Below are 15,692 nucleotides of genomic sequence, written 5' to 3'. Positions count from 1 at the left end.
ATAAGCGAAAAATGATCAATTTTGACATTTTTCGATAGAAAAAACATTTTTTGAAAATTTCCGATTTTACAACTGGAATGTCATGACTATACAAATCATTGAAATTTTGATCCAAGTAAGTCAAAACGTATACATAGAGGTCCTTTATGACTGGACTAAGTAGTAATAAGCCAAAAATGATCAATTTTGACATTTTTCGATATAAAAGCTTTTTTTGAAAATTTCCGATTTTAAAACTAGAATGTCATGACTATACAAATCATTGAAATTGTGATCCAAGTAAGTCAAAATGTATACATAGAGGCCCTTTATGACTGGACTAAGTATAAATAAGCCAAAAATGATCAAATTTGACATTTGTCGATAGAAAAAACATTTTTTGAAAATTTTCGCTTTACAACTAGAATGTCATGACTATCCAATCATTGAAATTTTGATCCCAGTAAGTCAAAATGTATACATAGAGGTTCTTTATGACTGGACTAAGTATAAATAAGCAAAAATGATCAAATTTGACATTTTTCGACAGAAAAAACATTTTTTGAAAATTTTCGTTTTTACAACTAGAATGTCATGACTATACAAATCATTGAAATTTTGATCCCAGTAAGTCAAAATGTATACATAGAGGTCCTTTATGACTGGGCTAAGTATAAATAAGCCAAAAAGGATCAAATTTGACATTTGTCGATAGAAAAAACATTTTTTGAAAATTTTCGCTTTACAACTAGAATGTCATGACTATACAAATCATTGAAATTTTGATCCAAGTAAGTCAAAATGTATACATAGAGGTCTTTTATGACTGGACTAAGTATAAATAAGCCAAAAATGATCAAATTTGACATTTTTCGACAGAAAAAACATTTTTTGAAAATTTTCGTTTTTACAACTAGAATGTCATGACTATACAAATCATTGAAATTTTGATCCCAGTAAGTCAAAATGTAGACATAGAGGTCCTTTATGACTGGACTAAGTATAAATAAGCCAAAAATGATCAAATTTGACATTTTTCGACAGAAAAAACATTTTTTGAAAATTTTCGTTTTTACAACTAGAATGTCTTGACTATACAAATCATTGAAATTTTGATCCCAGTAAGTCAAAATGTATACATAGAGGTTCTTTATGACTTGACTAAGTATAAATAAGCAAAAATGATCAAATTTGACATTATTTGACAGAAAAACATTTTTTGAAAATTTTCGTTTTTACAACTAGAATGTCATGACTATACAAATCATTGAAATTTTGATCCCAGTAAGTCAAAATGTATACATAGAGGTCCTTTATGACTGGACTAAGTATAAATAAGCCAAAAATGATCAAATTTGACATTTTTCGTTAGAAAAAACATTTTTTGAAAATTTCCGCTGTACAACTGGAATGTCATGACTATACAAATCATTGAAAATTTGATCCAAGTAAGTCAAAATGTATACATAGAGGTCCTTTATGACTGGACTAAGTATAAATAAGCCAAAAATGATCAAATTTGACATTTTTCGATAGAAAAGCATTTATTGAAAATTTCCGATTTTAAATCTAGAGTGTCATGACTATACAAATCATTGAAATTGTGATCCAAGTAAGTCAAAATGTATACATAGAGGTCCTTTATGACTGGTATAGGTATAAATAAGCCAAAAATGATCAAATTTGACATTTTTCGATAGAAAAAACATTTTTTGAAAATTTCCGCTTTACAACTAGAATGTCATGACTATACAAATCATTGAAATTTTGATCCAAGTAAGTCAAAACGTATACATAGAGGTCCTTTATGACTGGACTAAGTAGTAATAAGCCAAAAATGATCAATTTTGACATTTTTCGATAGAAAAAAACATTTTTTGAAAATTTCCGATTTTACATCTAGAATGTCATGACTATACAAATCATTGAAATTTTGATCCCAGTAAGTCAAAATGTATACATAGAGGTTCTTTATGACTGGACTAAGTATAAATAAGCCAAAAATGATCAAATTTGACATTTTTCGATATAAAAGCTTTTTTTGAAAATTTCCGATTTTAAAACTAGAATGTCATGACTATACAAATCATTGAAATTGTGATCCAAGTAAGTCAAAATGTATACATAGAGGTCCTTTATGACTGGACTAAGTATAAATAAGCCAAAAATGATCAAATTTGACATTTTTCGATAGAAAAAACATTTTTTGAAAATTTTCGATTTTTCAACAAGAGAGTCATGACTACACAAATCATTGAAATTTTGATCCAAGTAAGTCAAAATGTATGCACAGAGGTCCTTTATGACTGGACTAAGTATAAATAAGCCAAAAAGGATCAAATTTGACATTTGTCGATAGAAAAAACATTTTTTGAAAATTTTCGCTTTACAACTAGAATGTCATGACTATACAAATCATTGAAATTTTGATCCAAGTAAGTCAAAATGTATACATAGAGGTCTTTTATGACTGGACTAAGTATAAATAAGCCAAAAATGATCAAATTTGACATTTTTCGACAGAAAAAACATTTTTTGAAAATTTTCGTTTTTACAACTAGAATGTCTTGACTATACAAATCATTGAAATTTTGATCCAAGTAAGTCAAAACGTATACATAGAGGTCCTTTATGACTGGACTAAGTAGTAATAAGCCAAAAATGATCAATTTTGACATTTTTCGATAGAAAAAAACATTTTTTGAAAATATCCGATTTTACATCTAGAATGTCATGACTATACAAATCATTGAAATTTTGATCCCAGTAAGTCAAAATGTATACATAGAGGTCCTTTATGACTGGACTAAGTATAAATAAGCCAAAAATGATCAAATTTGACATTTTTCGACAGAAAAAACATTTTTTGAAAATTTTCGTTTTTACAACTAGAATGTCATGACTATACAAATCATTGAAATTTTGATCCCAGTAAGTCAAAATGTATACATAGAGGTCCTTTATGACTTAACTAAGTAGTAATAAGCCAAAAATGATCAATTTTGACATTTTTCGATATAAAAGCTTTTTTTGAAAATTTCCGATTTTAAAACTAGAATGTCATGACTATACAAATCATTGAAATTGTGATCCAAGTAAGTCAAAATGTATACATAGAGGCCCTTTATGACTGGACTAAGTATAAATAAGCCAAAAATGATCAAATTTGACATTTTTCGATAGAAAAAACATTTTTTGAAAATTTTCGATTTTTCAACAAGAGAGTCATGACTACACAAATCATTGAAATTTTGATCCAAGTAAGTCAAAATGTATACACAGAGGTCCTTTATGACTGGACTAAGTATAAATAAGCCAAAAAGGATCAAATTTGACATTTGTCGATAGAAAAAACATTTTTTGAAAATTTTCGCTTTACAACTAGAATGTCATGACTATACAAATCATTGAAATTTTGATCCAAGTACGTCAAAATGTATACACAGAGGTCCTTTATGACTGGGCTAAGTATAAATAAGCCAAAAAGGATCAAATTTGACATTTGTCGATAGAAAAAACATTTTTTGAAAATTTTCGCTTTACAACTAGAATGTCATGACTATACAAATCATTGAAATTTTGATCCAAGTAAGTCAAAATGTATACATAGAGGTCTTTTATGACTGGACTAAGTATAAATAAGCCAAAAATGATCAAATTTGACATTTTTCTACAGAAAAAACATTTTTTGAAAATTTTCGTTTTTACAACTAGAATGTCATGACTATACAAATCATTGAAATTTTGATCCCAGTAAGTCAAAATGTAGACATAGAGGTCCTTTATGACTGGACTAAGTATAAATAAGCCAAAAATGATCAAATTTGACATTTTTCGACAGAAAAAACATTTTTTGAAAATTTTCGTTTTTACAACTAGAATGTCTTGACTATACAAATCATTGAAATTTTGATCCCAGTAAGTCAAAATGTATACATAGAGGTTCTTTATAACTTGACTAAGTATAAATAAGCAAAAATGATCAAATTTGACATTATTTGACAGAAAAAACATTTTTTGAAAATTTTCGTTTTTACAACTAGAATGTCATGACTATACAAATCATTGAAATTTTGATCCCAGTAAGTCAAAATGTATACATAGAGGTCCTTTATGACTGGACTAAGTATAAATAAGCCAAAAATGATCAAATTTGACATTTTTCGTTAGAAAAAAACATTTTTTGAAAATTTCCGCTGTACAACTGGAATGTCATGACTATACAAATCATTGAAAATTTGATCCAAGTAAGTCAAAATGTATACATAGAGGTCCTTTATGACTGGACTAAGTATAAATAAGCCAAAAATGATCAAATTTGACATTTTTCGATAGAAAAGCATTTATTGAAAATTTCCGATTTTAAATCTAGAGTGTCATGACTATACAAATCATTGAAATTGTGATCCAAGTAAGTCAAAATGTATACATAGAGGTCCTTTATGACTGGTATAGGTATAAATAAGCCAAAAATGATCAAATTTGACATTTTTCGATAGAAAAAACATTTTTTGAAAATTTCCGCTTTACAACTAGAATGTCATGACTATACAAATCATTGAAATTTTGATCCAAGTAAGTCAAAACGTATACATAGAGGTCCTTTATGACTGGACTAAGTAGTAATAAGCCAAAAATGATCAATTTTGACATTTTTCGATAGAAAAAAACATTTTTTGAAAATTTCCGATTTTACATCTAGAATGTCATGACTATACAAATCATTGAAATTTTGATCCCAGTAAGTCAAAATGTATACATAGAGGTTCTTTATGACTGGACTAAGTATAAATAAGCCAAAAATGATCAAATTTGACATTTTTCGATAGAAAAGCATTTTTTGAAAATATCCGATTTTAAAACTAGAATGTCATGACTATACAAATCATTGAAATTGTGATCCAAGTAAGTCAAAATGTATACATAGAGGTCCTTTATGACTGGACTAAGTATAAATAAGCCAAAAATGATCAAATTTGACATTTTTCGATAGAAAAAACATTTTTTGAAAATTTTCGATTTTTCAACAAGAGAGTCATGACTACACAAATCATTGAAATTTTGATCCAAGTAAGTCAAAATGTATACACAGAGGTCCTTTATGACTGGACTAAGTATAAATAAGCCAAAAAGGATCAAATTTGACATTTGTCGATAGAAAAAACATTTTTTGAAAATTTTCGCTTTACAACTAGAATGTCATGACTATACAAATCATTGAAATTTTGATCCAAGTAAGTCAAAATGTATACATAGAGGTCTTTTATGACTGGACTAAGTATAAATAAGCCAAAAATGATCAAATTTGACATTTTTCGACAGAAAAAACATTTTTTGAAAATTTTCGTTTTTACAACTAGAATGTCTTGACTATACAAATCATTGAAATTTTGATCCCAGTAAGTCAAAATGTATACATAGAGGTTCTTTATGACTGGACTAAGTATAAATAAGCAAAAATGATCAAATTTGACATTTTTCGACAGAAAAAACATTTTTTGAAAATTTTCGTTTTTACAACTAGAATGTCATGACTATACAAATCATTGAAATTTTGATCCCAGTAAGTCAAAATGTATACATAGAGGTCCTTTATGACTGGACTAAGTATAAATAAGCCAAAAATGATCAAATTTGACATTTTTCGTTAGAAAAAACATTTTTTGAAAATTTCCGCTGTACAACTGGAATGTCATGACTATACAAATCATTGAAAATTTGATCCAAGTAAGTCAAAATGTATACATAGAGGTCCTTTATGACTGGACTAAGTATAAATAAGCCAAAAATGATCAAATTTGACATTTTTTGATAGAAAAGCATTTATTGAAAATTTCCGATTTTAATTCAGAGTGTCATGACTACACAAATCATTGAAATTGTGATCCAAGTAAGTCAAAATGTATACATAGAGGTCCTTTATGACTGGACTAAGTATAAATAAGCCAAAAATGATCAAATTTGACATTTTTCGTTAGAAAAAACATTTTTTGAAAATTTCCGCTGTACAACTGGAATGTCATGACTATACAAATCATTGAAAATTTGATCCAAGTAAGTCAAAATGTATACATAGAGGTCCTTTATGACTGGACTAGGTATAAATAAGCCAAAAATGATCAAATTTGACATTTTTCGATAGAAAAAACATTTTTTGAAAATTTCCGCTTTACAACTAGAATGTCATGACTATACAAATCATTGAAATTTTGATCCAAGTAAGTCAAAACGTATACATAGAGGTCCTTTATGACTGGACTAAGTAGTAATAAGCCAAAAATGATCAATTTTGACATTTTTCGATAGAAAAAAACATTTTTTGAAAATTTCCGATTTTACATCTAGAATGTCATGACTATACAAATCATTGAAATTTTGATCCCAGTAAGTCAAAATGTATACATAGAGGTCCTTTATGACTGGACTAAGTATAAATAAGCCAAAAATGATCAAATTTGACATTTTTCGATATAAAAGCTTTTTTTGAATATTTCCGATTTTAAAACTAGAATGTCATGACTATACAAATCATTGAAATTGTGATCCAAGTAAGTCAAAATGTATACATAGAGGTCCTTTATGACTGGACTAAGTATAAATAAGCCAAAAATGATCAAATTTGACATTTTTCGACAGAAAAAACATTTTTTGAAAATTTTCGTTTTTACAACTAGAATGTCATGACTATACAAATCATTGAAATTTTGATCCCAGTAAGTCAAAATGTATACATAGAGGTCCTTAATGACTGGACTAAGTAGTAATAAGCGAAAAATGATAAATTTTGACATTTTTCGATAGAAAAAAACATTTTTTGAAAATTTCCGATTTTACAACTGGAATGTCATGACTATACAAATCATTGAAATTTTGATCCAAGTAAGTCAAGATGTGTACATAGAGGTGCTTAATGACTGGACTAAGTAGTAATAAGCCAAAAATGATCAAATTTGACATTTTTCGACAGAAAAAACATATTTTGAAAATTTTCGTTTTTACAACTAGAATGTCATGACTATACAAATAATTGAAATTTTGATCCAAGTAAGTCAAAATGTATACATAGAGGTCCTTTATGACTGGACTAAGTATAAATAAGCCAAAAATGATCAAATTTGACATTTTTCGATAGAAAAAAACATTTTTTGAAAATTTCCGATTTTACATCTAGAATGTCATGACTATACAAATCATTGAAATTTTGATCCCAGTAAGTCAAAATGTATACATAGAGGTCCTTTATGACTAGACTAAGTATAAATAAGCCAAAAATGATCAAATTTGACATTTTTCGTTAGAAAAAACATTTTTTGAAAATTTCCGCTTTACAACTAGAATGTCATGACTATACAAATCATTGAAAATTTGATCCAAGTAAGTCAAAATGTATACATAGAGGTCCTTTATGACTGGACTAAGTATAAATAAGCCAAAAATGATCAAATTTGACATTTTTCGACAGAAAAAACATTTTTTGAAAATTTTCGTTTTTACAACTAGAATGTCATGACCATACAAATCATTGAAATTTTGATCCAAGTAAGTCAAAACGTATACATAGAGGTCCTTTATGACTGGACTAAGTAGTAATAAGCGAAAAATGATCAAATTTGACATTTTTCGATAGAAAAAAACATTTTTTGAAAATTTCCGATTTTACATCTAGAATGTCATGACTATACAAATCATTGAAATTTTGATTCCAGTAAGTCAAAATGTATACATAGAGGTCCTTTATGACTGGACTAAGTATAAATAAGCCAAAAATGATCAAATTTGACATTTTTCGATAGAAAAGCATTTATTGAAAATTTCCGATTTTAAATCTAGAGTGTCATGACTATACAAATCATTGAAATTGTGATCCAAGTAAGTCAAGATGTATACATAGATGTGCTTAATGACTGGACTAAGTAGTGATAAGCCAAAAATGATCAAATTTGACATTTTTCGACAGAAAAAACATTTTTTGAAAATTTTCGTTTTTACAACTAGAATGTCATGACTATACAAATCACTGAAATTTTGATCCCAGTAAGTCAAAATGTATGCAAAGACGTCCTTTATGACTGGACTAAGTATAAGTATTCAAAAAATGATCAAATTTGACATTTTTCGACAGAAAAAACATTTTTTGAAAATTTTCGATTTTACAACTAGAATGTCATGACCATACAAATCATTGAAATTTTGATCCAAGTAAGTCAAAACGTATACATAGAGGTCCTTTATGACTGGACTAAGTAGTAATAAGCGAAAAATGATCAATTTTGACATTTTTCGATAGAAAAAACATTTTTTGAAAATTTCCGCTTTACAACTAGAATGTCATGACTATACAAATCATTGAAATTTTGATCCAAGTAAGTCAAAATGTATACATAGAGGTCCTTTATGACTAGACTAAGTATAAATAAGCCAAAAATGATCAAATTTGACATTTTTCGACAGAAAAAACATTTTTTGAAAATTTTCGTTTTTACAACTAGAATGTCATGACTATACAAATAATTGAAATTTTGATCCAAGTAAGTCAAAATGTATACATAGAGGTCCTTTATGACTGGACTAAGTATAAATAAGCCAAAAATGATCAAATTTGACATTTTTCGACAGAAAAAACATTTTTTGAAAATTTTCGTTTTTACAACTAGAATGTCATGACTATACAAATCATTGAAATTTTGATCCCAGTAAGTCAAAATGTATACATAGAGGTCCTTTATGACTGGACTAAGTATAAATAGGCCAAAAATGATCAAATTTGACATTTTTCGACAGAAAAAACATTTTTTGAAAATTTTCGTTTTTACAACTAGAATGTCATGACTATACAAATCATTGAAATTTTGATCCCAGTAAGACAAAATGTATACATAGAGGTCCTTTATGACTAGACTAAGTATAAATAAGCCAAAAATGATCAAATTTGACATTTTTCGTTAGAAAAAACATTTTTTGAAAATTTCCGCTTTACAACTAGAATGTCATGACTATACAAATCATTGAAAATTTGATCCAAGTAAGTCAAAATGTATACATAGAGGTCCTTTATGACTGGACTAAGTATAAATAAGCCAAAAATGATCAAATTTGACATTTTTCGACAGAAAAAACATTTTTTGAAAATTTTCGTTTTTACAACTAGAATGTCATGACCATACAAATCATTGAAATTTTGATCCAAGTAAGTCAAAACGTATACATAGAGGTCCTTTATGACTGGACTAAGTAGTAATAAGCGAAAAATGATCAATTTTGACATTTTTCGATAGAAAAACCATTTTTTGAAAATTTCCGATTTTACAACTGGAATGTCATGACTATACAAATCATTGAAATTTTGATCCAAGTAAGTCAAGATGTATACATAGAGGTGCTTAATGACTGGACTAAGTAGTCATAAGCCAAAAATGATCAAATTTGAAATTTTTCGACAGAAAAAACATTTTTTGAAAATTTTCGTTTTTACAACTAGAATGTCATGACTATACAAATAATTGAAATTTTGATCCAAGTAAGTCAAAATGTATACATAGAGGTCCTTTATGACTGGACTAAGTATAAATAAGCCAAAAATGATCAAATTTGACATTTTTCGATAGAAAAAACATTTTTTGAAAATTTTCGTTTTTACAACTTGAATGTCATGACTATACAAATCATTGAAATTTTGATCCAAGTAGGTCAAAACGTATACATTGAGGTCCTTTATGACTGGACTAAGTAGTAATAAGCGAAAAATGATCAATTTTGACATTTTTCGATAGAAAAAACATTTTTTGAAAATTTTCGTTTTTACAACTAGAATGTCATGACTATACAAATCATTGAAATTTTGATCCAAGTAGGTCAAAACGTATACATAGAGGTCCTTTATGACTGGACTAAGTAGTAATAAGCCAAAAATGATCAATTTTGACATTTTTCGATAGAAAAAAACATTTTTTGAAAATTTCCGATTTTACATCTAGAATGTCATGACTATACAAATCATTGAAATTTTGATCCCAGTTAGTCAAAATGTATACATAGAGGTCATTTATGACTGGGCTAAGTATAAATAAGCCAAAAATGATCAAATTTGACATTTTTCGACAGAAAAAACATTTTTTGAAAATTTTCGTATTTACAACTAGAATGTCATGACTATACAAATCATTGAAATTTTGATCCCAGTAAGTCAAAATGTATACATAGAGGTCCTTTATGACTGGACTAAGTATAAATAAGCCAAAAATGATCAAATTTGACATTTTTCGACAGAAAAAACATTTTTTGAAAATTTTCGTTTTTACAACTAGAATGTCATGACTATACAAATCATTGAAATTTTGATCCCAGTAAGTCAAAATGTATACATAGAGGTCCTTTATGACTGGACTAAGTATAAATAGGCCAAAAATGATCAAATTTGACATTTTTCGACAGAAAAAACATTTTTTGAAAATTTTCGTTTTTACAACTAGAATGTCATGACCATACAAATCATTGAAATTTTGATCCAAGTAAGTCAAAACGTATACATAGAGGTCCTTTATGACTGGACTAAGTATAAATAAGCCAAAAATGATCAAATTTGACATTTTTCGACAGAAAAAACATTTTTTGAAAATTTTCGTTTTTACAACTAGAATGTCATGACCATACAAATCATTGAAATTTTGATCCAAGTAAGTCAAAACGTATAGAGGTCGTTTATGACTGGACTAAGTAGTAATAAGCGAAAAATGATCAATTTTGACATTTTTCGATAGAAAAAACATTTTTTGAAAATTTCCGATTTTACAACTAGAATGTCATGACTATACAAATCATTGAAATTTTGATCCAAGTAAGTCAAAACGTGTACATAGAGGTGCTTTATGACTGGCCTAAGTAGAAAATAGGCCAAAAATGATCAGATTTGACATTTTTCGATAGAAAAAACATTTTTTGAAAATTTCCGCTTTACAACTGGATTGTCATGACTATACAAATCATTGAAATTTTGATCCAAGTAAGTCAAAATGTATACATAGAGGTCCTTTATGACTGGACTAAGTATAAATAAGCCAAAAATGATCAAATTTGACATTTTTCGTTAGAAAAAACATTTTTTGAAAATTTCCGCTTTACAACTGGAATGTCATGACTATACAAATCATTGAAAATTTGATCCAAGTAAGTCAAAACGTATACATAGAGGTCCTTTATGAGATGACTAAGTGGTAATAAGCCAAAAATGATCAATTTTGACATTTTTCGATAGAAAAAAACATTTTTTGAAAATTTCCGATTTTACAACTAGAATGTCATGACCATACAAATCATTGAAATTTTGATCTAAGTAAGTCAAAACGTATACATAGAGGTCCTTTATGACTGGACTAAGTATAAATAAGCCAAAAATGATCAAATTTGACATTTTTCGACAGAAAAAACATTTTTTGAAAATTTTCGTTTTTACAACTAGAATGTCATGACTATACAAATCATTGAAATTTTGATCAAAGTAGGTCAAAACGTATACATAGAGGTCCTTTATGACTGGACTAAGTATAAATAAGCCAAAAATGATAAAATTTGACATTTTTCGATAGAAAAGCATTTATTGAAAATTTCCAATTTTAAATCTAGAGTGTCATGACTATACAAATCATTGAAATTGTGATTCAAGTAAGTCAAAATGTATACATAGAGGTCCTTTATGACTGGACTAGGTATAAATAAGCCAAAAATGTTTAAATTTGACATTTTTCGATAGAAAAAACATTTTTTGAAAATTTCCGCTTTACAACTAGAATGTCATGACTATACAAATCATTGAAATTTTGATCCAAGTAAGTCAAAACGTATACATAGAGGTCCTTTATGAGATGACTAAGTGGTAATAAGCCAAAAATGATCAATTTTGACATTTTTCGATAGAAAAAAACATTTTTTGAAAATTTCCGATTTTACATCTAGAATGTCATGACTATACAAATCATTGAAATTGTGATCCAAGTAAGTCAAAATGTATACATAGAGGTCCTTTATGACTGGACTAAGTATATATAAGCCAAAAATGATCAAATTTGTCATTTTTCGATAGAAAAAACATTTTTTGAAAATTTTCGATTTTTCAACAGGAGAGTCATGACTACACAAATCATTGAAATTTTGATCCAAGTAGGTCAAAATGTATACACAGAGGTCCTTTATGACTGGACTAAGTATAAATAAGCCAAAAATGATCAAATTTGACATTTGTCGATAGAAAAAACATTTTTTGAAAATTTTCGCTTTACAACTAGAATGTCATGACTATACAAATCATTGAAATTTTGATCCCAGTAAGTCAGAATGTATACATAGAGGTCCTTTATGACTGGACTAAGTATAAATAAGCCAAAAATGATCAAATTTGACATTTTTCGTTAGAAAAAACATTTTTTGAAAATTTCCGCTGTACAACTGGAATGTCATGACTATACAAATCATTGAAAATTTGATCCAAGTAAGTCAAAATGTATACATAGAGGTCCTTTATGACTGGACTAAGTATAAATAAGCCAAAAATGATCAAATTTGACATTTTTCGATAGAAAAGCATTTATTGAAAATTTCCGATTTTAAATCTAGAGTGTCATGACTATACAAATCATTGAAATTGTGATCCAAGTAAGTCAAAATGTATACATAGAGGTCCTTTATGACTGGACTAGGTATAAATAAGCCAAAAATGATCAAATTTGACATTTTTCGATAGAAAAAAACATTTTTTGAAAATTTCCGCTTTACAACTAGAATGTCATGACTATACAAATCATTGAAATTTTGATCCAAGTAAGTCAAAACCTATACATAGAGGTCCTTTATGACTGGACTAAGAAGTAATAAGCCAAAAATGATCAATTTTGACATTTTTCGATAGAAAAAAACATTTTTTGAAAATTTCCGATTTTACATCTAGAATGTCATGACTATACAAATCATTGAAATTTTGATCCCAGTAAGTCAAAATGTATACATAGAGGTCCTTTATGACTGGACTAAGTATAAATAAGCCAAAAATGATCAAATTTGACATTTTTCGATATAAAAGCTTTTTTTTGAAAATTTCCGATTTTAAAACTAGAATGTCATGACTATACAAATCATTGAAATTGTGATCCAAGTAAGTCAAAATGTATACATAGAGGTCCTTTATGACTGGACTAAGTATAAATAAGCCAAAAATGATCAAACTTGACATTTTTCGATAGAAAAAACATTTTTTGAAAATTTTCGATTTTTCAACAAGAGAGTCATGACTACACAAATCATTGAAATTTTGATCCAAGTAAGTCAAAATGTATACACAGAGGTCCTTTATGACTGGACTAAGTATAAATAAGCCAAAAAGGATCAAATTTGACATTTGTCGATAGAAAAAACATTTTTTGAAAATTTTCGCTTTACAACTAGAATGTCATGACTATACAAATCATTGAAATTTTGATCCAAGTAAGTCAAAATGTATACATAGAGGTCTTTTATGACTGGACTAAGTATAAATAAGCCAAAAATGATCAAATTTGACATTTTTCGACAGAAAAAACATTTTTTGAAAATTTTCGTTTTTACAACTAGAATGTCATGACTATACAAATAATTGAAATTTTGATCCAAGTAAGTCAAAATGTATACGTAGAGGTCCTTTATGACTGGACTAAGTATAAATAAGCCAAAAATGATCAAATTTGACATTTTTCGACAGAAAAAACATTTTTTGAAAATTTTCGTTTTTACAACTAGAATGTCATCACCATACAAATCATTGAAATTTTGATCCAAGTAAGTCAAAACGTATACATAGAGGTCGTTTATGACTGGACTAAGTAGTAATAAGCGAAAAATTATCAATTTTGACATTTTTCGATAGAAAAAACATTTTTTGAAAATTTCCGATTTTACAACTAGAATGTCATGACTATACAAATCATTGAAATTTTGATCCAAGTAAGTCAAAACGTGTACATAGAGGTGCTTTATGACTGGCCTAAGTAGAAAATAAGCCAAAAATGATCAAATTTGACATTTTTCGATGGAAAAAACATTTTTTGAAAATTTCCGCTTTACAACTGGAATGTCATGACTATACAAATCATTGAAATTTTGATCCAAGTAAGTCAAAATGTATACATAGAGGTCCTTTATGACTGGACTAAGTATAAATAAGCCAAAAATGATCAAATTTGACATTTTTCGTTAGAAAAAACATTTTTTGAAAATTTCCGCTTTACAACTGGAATGTCATGACTATACAAATCATTGAAAATTTGATCCAAGTAAGTCAAAATGTATACATAGAGGTCCTTTATGACTGGACTAAGTATAAATGAGCCAAAAATGATCAAATTTGACATTTTTCGATAGAAAAGCATTTATTGAAAATTTCCGATTTTAAATCTAGAGTGTCATGACTATACAAATCATTGAAATTGTGATCCAAGTAAGTCAAAATGTATACATAGAGGTCCTTTATGACTGGACTAGGTATAAATAAGCCAAAAATGATCAAATTTGACATTTTTCGATAGAAAAAACATTTTTTGAAAATTTCCGCTTTACAACTAGAATGTCATGACTATACAAATCATTGAAATTTTGATCCAAGTAAGTCAAAACGTATACATAGAGGTCCTTTATGAGATGACTAAGTGGTAATAAGCCAAAAATGATCAATTTTGACATTTTTCGATAGAAAAAAACATTTTTTGAAAATTTCCGATTTTACATCTAGAATGACATGACTATACAAATCATTGAAATTGTGATCCAAGTAAGTCAAAATGTATACATAGAGGTCCTTTATGACTGGACTAAGTATATATAAGCCAAAAATGATCAAATTTGTCATTTTTCGATAGAAAAAACATTTTTTGAAAATTTTCGATTTTTCAACAGGAGAGTCATGACTACACAAATCATTGAAATTTTGATCCAAGTAAGTCAAAATGTATACACAGAGGTCCTTTATGACTGGACTAAGTATAAATAAGCCAAAAATGATCAAATTTGACATTTGTCCATAGAAAAAACATTTTTTGAAAATTTTCGGTTTACAACTAGAATGTCATGACTATACAAATCATTGAAATTTTGATCCAAGTAAGTCAAAATGTATACATAGAGGTCTTTTATGACTGGACTAAGTATAAATAAGCCAAAAATGATCAAATTTGACATTTTTCGACACAAAAAACATTTTTTGAAAATTTTCGTTTTTACAACTAGAATGTCATGACTATACAAATAATTGAAATTTTGATCCAAGTAAGTCAAAATGTATACATAGAGGTCCTTTATGACTGGACTAAGTATAAATAAGCCAAAAATGATCAAATTTGACATTTTTCGACAGAAAAAACATTTTTTGAAAATTTTCGTTTTTACAACTAGAATGTCTTGACTATACAAATCATTGAAATTTTGATCCAAGTAAGTCAAAACGTATACATAGAGGTCCTTTATGACTGGACTAAGTAGTAATAAGCCAAAAATGATCAATTATGACATTTTTCGATAAAAAAAAACATTTTTTGAAAATTTACGATTTTACATCTAGAATGTCATGTCTATACAAATCATTGAAATTTTGATCCCAGTAAGTCAAAATGTATACATAGAGGTCCTTTATGATTGCACTAAGTATAAATAAGCCAAAAATGATCAAATTTGACATTTTTCGACAGAAAAAACATTTT

Source organism: Chrysoperla carnea, unplaced genomic scaffold (genome assembly GCF_905475395.1).
Source record: "Chrysoperla carnea unplaced genomic scaffold, inChrCarn1.1, whole genome shotgun sequence".
In the NCBI taxonomy this organism is placed as follows: domain Eukaryota; kingdom Metazoa; phylum Arthropoda; class Insecta; order Neuroptera; family Chrysopidae; genus Chrysoperla; species Chrysoperla carnea.
Note: the sequence above shows the minus strand (reverse complement) of the source record.